At 46.1% G+C, this 13,283-nt stretch overlaps 1 long non-coding RNA gene across 1 annotated transcript; it reads left to right on the top strand.

The window, feature by feature from the left end:
- Nucleotides 1-5,395: 5,395 nt before the first annotated feature.
- On the top strand, nucleotides 5,396-6,095 carry LOC120684455. The gene is made up of 2 exons (XR_005679305.1): nucleotides 5,396-5,693; nucleotides 5,888-6,095. It is a non-coding gene; the product is annotated as an uncharacterized LOC120684455 (long non-coding RNA).
- The last annotated feature ends 7,188 nt before the right edge of the window (nucleotides 6,096-13,283 follow it).

Here is a 13,283-nt window from a genome sequence, read left to right on the forward strand (position 1 = left end):
CCGCAGCCCATCCGCCGCGCTGCTCCCGCCCAGCCTCGCTGCGGCCTCTGCTCCGTGCGGCCTCCACGGCCGCGACCGTTGCTCCGCGCGGCCTCCACCACTGGGGCAGCCCCTAGCCCGCGGAGCTCGCTGGAGCCGCCATCCCACCACGAGGAGAGAGGGTGTGCCGCGAGGAGCCTCCGCCGCGGAGGGACGGGCCGCCCCTGAGGGTGGGGCTGCCGGTCCAGCTCGAGTGCCGCTGGCCGAGCTCGATTTCACCGTGCCACGCCGGCTGCCGTAGCTCGGGCCACCGGATCCGGCCGCCGCCGCCGGAGCTCGGGAGGGAGGCGGCGCAGGGGAGGGGGAAGGAGGCCAGTCGTGTGCGAAGGCCGCCGTCCCGCTCCGCCCTGCAGAGGCCGCCCTGCCGCGGCCGCTTTGGCCTGCGAGGCCGCCTCACCACGCCCGCTCCACCCCACCGCGGCCGCTCCGGCCTGCCGAGGCCGCCGCGGCCGCTTCGGCCCGCCGAGACCGCCGAGCCGTGGCCGCTCTGCCTGCCAAGGCCGCCTCGCCGAGCCCGCTTCACCCGCCACTGCCGCTCAGGCACGCAGCACCAGCTCCGCCCTGCCGTGGCCGCCCTGCCACAGCCGCTCTGGGCCGCGTGCGCCACCGCTGGGCCGCGCGCCCGCCACAGGTGAAGAGGGAGAGGGCACTGGCGGGGAGGAAAGGGGGCATCGAGCTGGAGAGAGAGAGGGCTGTCCGCGTGCGGGGTGGGGGAGGTTAAAAAAATATGATAAGTGGACTTCGCTGCTGGTAGTTGGTATAGAGTAGGAGATATAGAGGATGATGGATGCAGAGAAACTGAGTACAGAGAAAAGAATCTCGATGACCAAGTAAGAATATTTCTTTTAGATGATGAATTTAAAGTATGACGAGTGCGAACAGCTGGATGCCGCAATGCATGGCCAATCTCAAGTCTGAACCTGCAAAAACATTCCTCTGGTCTGGTTCTGAATATCTGACGCTGAAAGTGCAATGCTCCAATGCACAAGAAAAAATCTGGAGTCTGAACATGCGGAACACACCGCCGTTAGCGCTGCATGCTGCTCTGTTCTGTCGATTCTACGTCTGCGTCCTTCTTCATCTTCGCCGCGCTCCCACCGCCGTGCACGGACCAGCTCCACACAACTTCCTGGCAGCACGCTCGCCGGGCCGTCGGACGATGAATCCGGGTGCAGCTTGCCGCGTGCTGCCCTCTGGTCTTTCCGCAGGTGGCGAGTTTGTGTAGACGCAAACTAGGGCTAACACACGAATGCACTCGAACGTGCAGCGAGCAGAGGTGCATGATGCAGCACCTCCGCACAGACCGGTCTCAAGGAGCGGTCAGACCGGTCGCCGCCGGCAGAAATGGTGACGAAACCTTCGAACGCTAGCCCGGGAAGACCCGTCGGGGCAGACGCACGCAGGGGTGTTCTAGGGTCGGCAGGCCACCTAGAACGCCTTCAATCGCCGTAGAGACGAAGGAAGAACAGCAAGTGATAGATTGGAAAAGCTAGGGCAAGAGAAAATAAAAAGATAAAAGTTGTGTTGATTTGATCGATTGGATATCCTCAATCGGCTGTGACCCTATATATTTATCGGGTGGGGTGGACTTATCCCGCAAAGAATCCTATTACAGATCTAAATCTACAAAGAGTCCTAGTTGTACTCGGATTCCAGTTAGACCGGTCTGACCGGTCAGATAGGTCGGCGCTTTGCCGGACCTGAAATAGGATCGACCGGTCAGACCGCTTATGGGCACCGGTCAGACCGGTCTGCCAATTTTGGTCGTCAACATATGCCCCTATTTTTTTGGTAATGCTTGCATGCCAAAAACAAGCCTCTGGACCAAAATTTCCTAAGGACGATGATAAACATGCATCGGCCGTATTTTGTTCTAAGGACGATAAATTCTATCGGTCGTATCTTGCTTCATCTTCAAGCTGATGATGAAACAACTTTCTTAGGCATCCATACCTGCTTCATGGTCGCCGACCTTGCTGGTACAACCTCCGCTTGTTGTTCCATGGACGCTTTCTTGCGCATCCGTTGCAGCCTCCTCTTTTGGGTGTGAGATAAGCCTGATGGACACCACCTCGACTATAAATACTGATTGTCTTGTTTCATGTCCTTCTCACCCTACTTGCTACAGTCAGGTTTGCTTTTGACCAGATTATTGCTAGCAACAATCGGTCTTTGAGAGGCACCATAATTTGGATATGTAGAAGAATATTGAATAAAATATGGATGCATATACATTCTACTATAATCCAAAGGTGTGTAATAGCAAGGATACGACCAGAACCATAGAGCAACCGGCCCACCAAATGAATATGGTGCAAAAGCATTATTACCTTGTTGCATATGAGAAGCCGATTGCTCACGATGCTCCGATGATGGATTTGTATCTTTAGCTTGATCTGGTTGCTTCTTCTGTTTCTGAGTAGCTCCTTTCTCCTCATACTTGGCCAAGAGTTGCTTGAAACTCGGCCTTTTCTTTTTGTTGCTTCTGGAATTTTTTCCAAAGCTCTTAGAATGACCGGTCAGATCAGTCTCCAGACCGGTCTGTGCAGACCCGTCCTTTTTTCGCTGCTCATGCCCCCCGAGCACTGAACCTCCAGATGGACCGGTCAGACCGGTCGTCAGACCGGTCACCAGACCGGCCAGACCGGTCTGTACAGACCTGGCGCCCTTCTTCTGGTCTTACCCCCCGAGTGTTGAATTTTCTGATGAAGCTTCGAAGGACTTCTTCTTCTGTTCAGATCTTGGTTCGCCAATGACCACATTCTTCCCCTTTATTGATTTGGCTTGATTTGGCCGAATTAAAATCTTAGGATTCTGTAAGTCAACAGTATGCATAGGGAAAGGATTGTTATCAATTTGCATTTGTGGAACAACCAATCGTCCTTTATTAACGGCCGATTGAATTTGCCTTCTAAACACATTGCAATCATTAGTTGCATGAGAGAATGAATTGTGCCACTTGCAATAAGCACGCCGCTTTAATTCCTCAAGCGGCGGAATAGCATGAGATAATTTGTTGTGTCCTAATTTATTTAACTCATCAAATATGCGATCACGTTTGGATACATTAAAAGTAAACTTAATATTATCTTGCCAATTTTTCTGAATCAGCTTGAGAGAACTGCAAGTGCAAGATTTATTATTAGAAGGCCAAGTAAATTCAGCAGCATAAATATTATTGTCTTCATCGTCCGAACAGTTTGATTCATAACCAAGAACATAAACAGGACGATTAGACTTTTCATTGAATTTTTGCAAAGCTTCTTTGGTTCGGCTTTTATTAGCCAGAGCTTTTTGCAGAACTTGACTAACATCTAGAAATTCTTATCCATCTAGCTTTTTTTTTATGAAAATCAAGTAAACCAGCAAAAGCTAGATCAGCCAAGTCTCTATCAGAAATTGTCAAACTATAGCATCGGTTTCTAATGTCTCTAAATTTTCTAATATATTCAGCAACACCTTCATGTATCTTTTGCTTAACCGATGAAAGATGTGACAATTTCAATTCAGATTCACCATTAAAGAAATACTCATGGAATTTCTGCTCTAAATCGGCCAATGTGTGAACTGAATTGGGTGGTAATGAAATAAACCAGGTTAATGCAGCACCCAATAGAGATAAAGGAAATAATCTCAATTTATAAATATCACTAGTGTTAACTTCAACACATTGTATAATAAATTGGCCGATATGCTCTAATGTAGTTCTACTATTATCACCAGTGAATTTAACAAATTCAGAAATTTTAAAACCCTGTGGATATGCAACATGCTCATATTCTTCAGGGTATGGTCTTTTATAGGATTGTCATCTCTCTTTTGAATCTATACCAAAAGTTTGTCTAAAGATTTTAATTACTTCATCTTTAATGCTGCAAGATCCAAAATCATCGGCCATAGGCCGATTTGGTATACCATAATGTTGAGCAAAGTTCGGCGGCGTAGAATGCTGCAACGAACTTGCTGCCCCACGTGGTACATTTACATGAGGTGCTGAATTATAATTAATTCGGTTACGCTGGTTAGCCGAATTAATTACTAAAGCATTAGTTGGAGTTTTGCAATTAGCCGAATCATTCATGGCCTTATCGGTATTAGATGTATATGCATTATTATCACTACCGATAGGCATACAAAGATGTGATTCTATTCGGCTAAAGCGATCATCAAATATATTATGAATATTTTGACCAATAAATTCCAACTTATTATTAATATGAGAAGAAACAGCATCATCTATAGCATTAGCTATTTCCGAAGTAAGAGCAGGATGTTCGTTCTCATCGAATTGTACCTCAAACTGTGAAGCATTGAAGGCGTCATCTGTTGTGACCTTCCCTTGATGGTCGATGGAGAAGTGCGAGATGTACTGCTTCATGGCTTCTTCCTCCAGCTTCTGGATCTTCTTCTCCTTCTCTTCTCTGATCTTCTGTCGGATGCCATCAAGAACCTTCTGATGATCGGCCGAAAGTTGCTAAACAGTCGGCCTCTGGATGTTGGCGGCATCAACATCGCTAGGTTTAGGAATTTTACCGGCCATGGCAGCCGATTGATCCTTCCTAGCGGAGTCGCCAAAAAGTATGTTGACGCAAACTAGGGCCAACACATGAACGCACTCGAACATGCAGCGAGCAGAGGTGCGCGATGCAGCACCTCTGCACAGACCGGTCAGACCGGTCTCAAGGAGCGGTCAGACCGGTCACCGCTGGCAGGAACGATGACGAAATCTTCGAACGCTAGCCCGAGAAGACCCGTTGGGGCAGGCGCACGCAGGGGTGTTCTAGGGTCGGCAGGTCACCTAGAACACCTTCATTCGCCGTAGAGACGAAGGAAGAACAGCTTGGAAAAGTTAGGGAAGAGAAAATAAAAAGATAAAAGTTGTATTGATTTGATCGATTGGATACCCTCAATTGGCCGTGACCCTATATATTTATAGGGTGGGGTGGATTTATCCCACAAGGAATCCTATTACAGATCTAAATCTATAAAGAGTGCTAGTTGTACTCGGATTCCAGTTAGACCGGTCTGACCGGTCAGACCCACCGGTCAGACCGGTCGGTGCTTTGTCGGACCTGAAATAGGATCGACCGGTCAGACCGCTTATGGACACCGGTCAGACCGGTCTGTCAATTTTGGTCGTCAACAGTTTGGTGGATGATTGAGCTGGGGTCGGTTGGTTGAGGCGGGGCTTCGCGATTCTGGCGTGGAGGACGGCGGTGGATGGCCGGAGGTGGAGTGAACCATGACCAGTGTAACACCCCGTGTGTTATTTACCTTAATTAGGATTAATTAGAAGTTTAACTTGATCATTAGTGCTAATCGGGTACAGTTTATGGGCCCAGATATTTCTTTCTGAAGTCTCCCGAACCGGCCAGCATGTTCCGTGTTCAAGTCGTCCACGGGGTCGTCTCCTCCTCGCGCAGACGAGAGCCGAGCAGAGCTGCTGCTGTGCCAGCCATCCCCGGTCGCGTCCCCCTCCAGTTCTTTCCGCGGGTGCCTCCCCAACCTCATCCTCCACCTCCACCGCGCAGCAGCAGGCCCGGCCGTGCTCTACCCCGACCAGAATCGGCCATCTGAGGGCCGCTAGAGCTGCTGCTCCGCCCCCAACATCAAGCTCCTTCCTCCGGCCATTCCCCGCTGGATTCGAGGCCTTGGTAAGCACCCACACTCCCTCCTCTACCCACCCCAACAGGCGCCCTTCCATTTCTCTGCCGGAGCAGACCTCCCCACGAGCTCCCGTGGAGGCAACAATGGCCGCTCATGGCCGACCATCTTCCACCCCTCTCCCCGTGCTCCGAGTCACCTAAATGGAACCTCCTCACTCTCCTCTCTCTCCCCATGCCTTTAGCTTCAAGAATGGAGGCCAGGAGTGCCATCCCCAGGAAGCTCAGTGAGCACGAGCTCACTGTAATGGCGACCAGGGACCTCGTGCAGCAATTAGAGTAAGTCCAGGGGGTTTTCTGCAATGTCATAGACTCATAGGAATAGTATTTTAGGGACCAAATCGCTTGAAACTTTGAAAATCCGTAGAAAATAGTAGGAAAATGCTAAAAATGCAAAACCAATTTTGTTAGATTCATATTTTTTTATGCTCTATAAGATAGAACCATGAAATGTGTTGTTTGACAACTTTTTGGGTGCAGTTTTAATTATGCTAGATAAATGCCTTTTTAGCTTGTTTAATGCATAAATGGAGTTAGGAGCATGAGAAAAATGTAAAACCAGTTGGGTTAGTTTTGTTTTGGCATGTAGAACTTAGGAAAAATATTTTAATCTGCTGTTTGTTTAATGTTTTTATGATGTTTTGATTTAATCATGAATAATGCTTGTTTTAGCTTGTTTATTTAATATCTGCAGTTCTAGAAGTCGAAAAATTATGAAATTTATGAAGTAGCTTTCTCTCTACATGTTTAGTTCACTGTTAAAATTTCAGAACCAGAAGCTTTGTGAATGTGTGTAAATCTATTTTTGGTTCAGTTTGTCTTGTTGAGGAAAAAATAAATGCTTTATGTTATCAATAAATATTGGTTAATTGTTTTTACACTTCTTCTTAGTAGCTTATCATGCTGGTAAAATTTGGTTACCAGTTTATGATTGCTAGTTAAGTTTTTACTTTTTGTTTGGCTCCTAGTGTTAGTTTTCCTTGTATGCGGTTACTAGGAAATGCTTTGTTGCGTGTTAACTCGTTTGAGATCATATGTGGTTTGCTTTATATTGCTTGGTTCAGTTTACATTTCAGGTGGTTGCATTTAGAATCAGAATATGGGTTGCTTTCATATCGCTTGGTTCTATGTGTTTTCTTTTTAGTTGAATAGAAGTCCCTAGTTATTTCCATCTTGCTTATGTTGGCTGGTTAAGCTAAATGAAAACCTTAGTGTGTTCTCTTGCTCATACTTACTTGCTAGTTAATGAAGTTCTAGTCTAACTTTTCTTGCTTTACGTTGTGTCTTAGCTTTTCCAAAATAAGTTTATGTAATGCTTTTTGGAAGCGAAACACTTTTTTTTTATCGTCTGCTAGTTGTGTACCATGCTTGCTGTTCTTGCTATCTCTACGGTAGACTTGTGTGATGTTTAATTAGCCTTCACTTCTTTAGATGCTCATGCCCATGCAATAGCGACCTTGTGCTTATCTTGCTTGCCCTTTTCGATGCATTGTCCATGCATGCAGACATCCGCATTGTTGCATCTCCTTTAGGTACGCTAGATGTGTGACACGTGGAACTGAAGGGTGATGTTGGAGTCGATCCAGAAAATGATGTACTGATGAACCGACCCAGAAGATGGAAGGAACGACTGAAGTGCAAGCTAGGACCGGAGATGCTATCAAGCCGGTGCAAGCTAACTAACTGACTTTGTGTCAAACCTCAGGCAAGCCCCGGAGCATAACCCTTAACTTCAGTATTCAATGTTTATTTATATAATTATTGTGCATTTACGTCCTAGGAGTTGATTGGAACCGTAGATGCATGATCCCTAGGTTTCCTCAGTTACTCCACTAGTGTGCAGGTCGTTAGTATTGCAATGCTTAATTAGGGCTCGGTAGAAGTCGAGTGATTCCTGTCACTCGCGAGCTATAGGTCCTGGTTACTTATGGAAAAGTGGTTTGAGAATGAATCTGTGAGGAAAGAAAAATGGAGACCGGGCGGAGAGGAATTGGATTATGGATATGGAATGTTTGGAAAGTGGACCTCCGCCTGTGTCGATTGAGGACCGTTCCGTTGTTGGCAGTGCTGATCGAGGATTGAACAGTACTAACCACATACCGGAAGTAGGAGGTAGTCGAAACCGGTAAGCTGTGTACCACCTTACAGCGGTGATTTGAATTCCGCCATGCTACGCTGGGCGTGGGAGTTGGCGGGTGTTGGATAGGATGCCGCCTCCGGGTTCTCCGGGAGTTCACTGCGAGGGGCCCATCACCTGGGTTTTAGCAGGCGTAGTTCAGATGCCGTGGTAATGTGGAAACAGTTGACGCGCGTGGCCCGACAGGGCTTGCATGTGTCGTGTGAGTTAGGTCCACCTTGCAAGGTTAAATCGGATCGATTCGCCGTGACTCGCGGTTATGAGAGCCTTGATCTCTTTGTCACATCGTAGTAAGAAAATGGAATGAAAGAGGAATGGAAAAGATTGGTTTGTGAGTTACTGAAGAATAATCTGCTCCACCATGTGTGCTCTAGATGTTTAGGCGAATTTAGTTAATACTCGCTGTACTAAATGGAGCTAAAATATTGAAAGTAAGGATTCACTCCTAGCAGCATTTCAGCAAAAGAACTCCAGAGCCAAAAAGCCTGGCATGTCTAGATAATGGGCTAAGTATACCCAACGTCGGGTAAGCCTTGCTGAGTATTAGTATACTCAGGGTTTGTTGTCACCCTGTTTTCAGGTAACTGCTGCTGGCTGGAGCTAACCAGGATTCACATCGGTGGGCTCGATGTGACGTCCTCACGTCATCGTAGTAATCGTTCTTTTTCTAAACTCAACTTCTAATTAGTTTCCGCTGCATTTTGAACTCTGATATTTTACGTAAACTTGTGTGTAAAACTCCACTTTGTAAATTAACTTTGAGAAATTTTGTCTGCTTGTAATCATCTGTGCTCGTCTTCGTGCGAGACTTCCAGTGTTTTTCGATCCTTAAACCGACAGACGTCCGGATTACATCATTTTAAGTGCACAGTAACTTGATTAAACATTAAGATGATAGTTAGCGCACTTAAGCCGGTTTAATTTGGGCGGTCCTGTTACAACCAGGTGGTTATCTAAAAATAAGTAGGGTGTTCAATGAAATCGCGATCAAGTTCAGGGGGTTATCTATAAATAAGCAGGAGGTAATATGAAAATAGTCGGATCACGATCCAAAATAAGGGGGGTATTTGCAAAGTATTCGGTCCAAAATAGGAAGCTGCCTGCAAATATTTTGGGCCCGGGTCATAGAAGTAGGTGTGGTAACGGCCGTCAAATTTGACCTAAATAATTTAAGGGTCGGGCTCTAAAAGGACCGAACTCTAATTTTATACAATTTTAAGCTAAAAAGTTTAAGGGCCAAGTTGGGCTGTGAAGTGACCACTAGCGCTATGTCCCATGACCACCCCTACATGGAAGCCGCGCGGCGTGCCGGCCTCCGCTGGCTGCTCTGACACGAGAACATTCGGGTGGCTCCGCCGCTCGCTGTGTCCGGTGTATGCCTCTTGCACCGGGACCTTGCACCCACTTTGGTCCTCGCCACATTCTTGCCTCCATGCCTCACTAGAGTGGCGCTCGCACTCGCACTCACGGTGGCGCGCTCACCGGGCTGTCGTCCTATGAGACCAAGGTGCTGCTGAGCCAGTGCGCCGTGCTCCGGCGAGGATGGAGTCTGTAACGAACATGGCCCCATTTAGGCCATTTCTAGTGATTTTTGTGATCGAGTGACAACGCAATCAATGAGACTAATGTGTTTGTCAGGTGTATCTCATCAGGTCCCAAGAATGAAGTAAAAAGCCCTAGCAAAGCAAAACACGAAGAAAGAACTCAAAGAAACGCTGAATTGGACGAATTCTGCAAAACTTAGTGAGACCGGATTATCCGAATGGCCGTCAGACTATCCGACACCCCCACCGTCGAACTGTCTATCGCTTATGGTCGGATCAATTCTGACAGGGAACAGAAGCAGTTGAAAATTTTCAGGTAGACCGGATGATCCAATGCAAGCAAGACAGGAAGCGTCGGACTAACACTCGGAGCATTCTGCAGAGTGGATGTTTTGGGATTGAGGCACTCCCTTCAGGACCGGATGATCCGACGCCAGCAAGTGGACTACGTCGGACTAATCATCGAAGAAATCAATAGAGAGCATGTTTTGGGGGTCCTAGAATTTTCCTTCTATACCTGATGATCTGACGCTCTATTCAAATAGAGTCGGACTAACCCGTTGGATAAATAGCGTCAGCAAGAACGTTTCAAATTCTAACGGCTACAGTTTGCTGACAATGGGGTCGGATAATCCGATGCCTTGGTCGCTATGTGGTCGGATTATCCGACAACTACGCAGGAAAAGGCATAACGGCTCCAAATGGCTAGTTCTACTTGGAGGGCTATATATATGGGTTCCCCCAGTCATTTGAAGATGGCTAGAGGTGCTGGAGTTCAGACAAGTCACACCCACACCCAAAAACATCTCCAAGCCATCCTAGAGCTCAAGTGTTCAAATCCTTAGTCCTTAGCACACAATTGAGAGAGGTAGTGCTAGGTTAGCTCCTTAGTGAGTGAAAGGCAAGGTTGTGTGCCTTGTGAGCTGGTTCTTGAGTGAACCGAAGTGTATCTCGATGTGCCGGCCACTTGGAGTCTTGGTGGCTCGCCGGCAACATCAACGACCCTCCGGCTTGGTGTGGAGCGGCATCGACAAGTTTTGTGCGGGGGACGTGGAGACCCCCTTGCTTGGTGGAGAAACACCTTAGTGGAACCCGGGATCAAGGTGACCGTGGACTCGGTGTCCCGGAAGAGACTTGATTGCCAAGAAGCAATACTCTTTGTGAGTGCTTCAACAACGTGGATTTAAGTGTGCCTTTGTGGCTAACCGAACCACGGGATAAATCCTCGTGTCAAGGAGTTTGCTTTCTCTCATCCCTCCTTTAAGCTTCCGCATTTACTTATTGCAATCTTTGTGTGCCTTACTTACTTAGAGTAGTATCTTGATAGGTTTGGCTATAGGTTGCATAACTCTTTTGGGATGAGGGGTTTTTTCACACTAGATAAACCTTAGTGCACATCTAGATAGCATGCTTTAGTTTAAATATTATGCAAATTAGTTGGAGCTTGAGGTTAAGGTTTTTAGTTTGCCTAATTCACCCCCTCCCCCTCTTAGGCTACGTGCACCCGATTCCTTTCAGAGTCCAGACGGGATCGATCGACTAGATGGATGCCGCGTCCGTCAGTTCGGTATGGATGACACATCAGTAGCCTCCCCTCGCCAGAGCTAGCACTGCTGCGTCCTGGGTGTCGTCCTATTGCATAAAACGTTTGTAGGGGTGGGTGAAATGACATATTTAGGGGCGGATGGCACGCCCGCTCTTGCTTTCCGCCGCTAAAAATAGCTGTTTGTAGGGGCGGGTATGGTACCCGCCTCCGGAAATATATTTTCAGGAGTGGGTCACCCCCTCATCCACCCTTGAACAACGATTTTTAGGGGCAGTCCCCCCAACCGCCCCTACAAATGGATTTGCAGGGGCGGGTCCCCCCAACCCGCCCCTGGAAATGTTTTTCCAGCCCGACAAAAAATTCAGCGATTTGAATTTAATTTGTTTCTCGGTATTTTTTAATATTTGGATTCCGCTATATTGTTCTATCAAGCTAGTTCGCGATCAAATGTCATAGTGATTGACACGGAACACGTTTCATAAATATAGATAATTACAAATGCAAAATTAAATCATGTGAAATAAAACACACACATAAATCATTACAAAGCATATAATTAATACAGTACATCATTAAAATTGAAGCTGAAATGCATATTTTTCTCCTATTTACCAACACTACTAGAGTAGGCACGGTGCTTCTGGTTGTGCCACTCATGAAGACCAAGATATTTAGGATTTGTTGCTAATTCGTGGTGTTTATCAAAAAAATGTTCTCATCGGGTTGATCATTTCGTGCATAATGAAACGGCATAAATCAGCGACTACTTTGTCTCTCATGGAGTTGCCTTTTGTTCCTTGGGGGATTGTCTTGCAATTAATGAGAATCCATTGAGAAAGTAAGCAAGTGTTAGATACATGCAAAAATAATAATGTAACACATGTAAACCTATCCCTAATAAAGACTAGTCCCTTACATGTACGTTCAGGATCAGTTGTGTATCTCCCTTGCCAGGGGCGAAGCTACGAAGGCAGCAGTGGGTGCCAATGCACCCACGACAAAACCGAAAATCAGTGCTAACAATAAAAAAATTACCGTGTATGCACCCCCCTTGGCCAATACCCTGCACCCACACGTGCCACCAAGATATCATGACGACTTCCAAGGCAAATCCAATTAAAGCATCACAATAGCTTGTTTGTCATTAGCGCACATTAAATCAGCTAGTGTTTCATTAGCGCTTATTAATTTGAACACATGACACAACGAGGTTAGGCATCCAGCCATTCATCTAGCATCTACATAGCTGAACGCCACCTGACACTCCCCCCCCCCCCCCCCCCCGCAGCTTACTCCCTCCGTCCTAAAATATAAGGCATCCTAAATCTTTGTAGATAGATTATAGAGGTAGAGAAAAGACACATGTACCCTGACTAATACACTATTCAGTTAATCAATTGCTTAATTTTGGACCGGCTATTCAATTTCTGCACCAAAACTAAGGAGATTAGCATGCCTTTTTTTACTCTCCTGCCCACCGCAATTGATTTCTTACAAAATTGGTACAAAACTCAAAGAGGTTGTCATACCTTTTTGTCCAAAAAAAACTAGAATGTCTTATATTTAAGTATAAATTTTAAATCCTTCAAAGCCTTACATTTCAAGATGTAGGAAATACGTGCCTGTTTTGGTCAACCACGCTAGACAAAAAAGCATCAACTTCTTTATCATAATATTTAATGCTAGTTACTCCCCATTCTTTTCGATAGATGAAACACGGTACTGGGGAATTTACATAGCTGGCGAAACATAGCCCCATACGAAATACACTCGACTACCAATTATAAATTATATATTTTTAAATATGACTACCAAAAGGAAACGGAAGGAGTATGATTTGTTTCAAACAAACCATTCAAATTTGCAAGGAGTACATGTTTAATGTTTTTTCATTCTAGATTTAAGATTACTATATTTTTTCCTACATCATTAAATTAAAAAATGGTAAAGAACACCTAGAATGCCATACAACCCCACACAATGCTTATGGTTTCCATTAGTGGAATTCTAGTGAAATTACAAATAAAGCAAGAAAACTTTTGATCGCTTGTTCTAAAATTGGGCTAAAATATTGACTGAAATTTGAAACTCTAAGACAAAATTCCCCAGCAAAAAAATAATCCGTAATATCTATATGACCATTTACCAGTCGCCCCGACAACTGACTTTGCTAAAATATAGAGATATTCGAATTTTGTGGTAAAGTGGCGCACCCCCCTCGGTTTTGCTCTAGCTTCGCCCCTGTCCCTTGCATCCTGAGATGCTCGCATAAGTAATACCCGTAGTACACAGAGCAATCAGGTTGCTTGTGGCACGAGAAGTTTGTGCGTAGAGTCATTTCTTTTTTCTTCTAG

The sequence above is a fragment of the Panicum virgatum genome, chromosome 8N (assembly GCF_016808335.1).
Source record: "Panicum virgatum strain AP13 chromosome 8N, P.virgatum_v5, whole genome shotgun sequence".
Lineage (NCBI taxonomy): Eukaryota > Viridiplantae > Streptophyta > Magnoliopsida > Poales > Poaceae > Panicum > Panicum virgatum.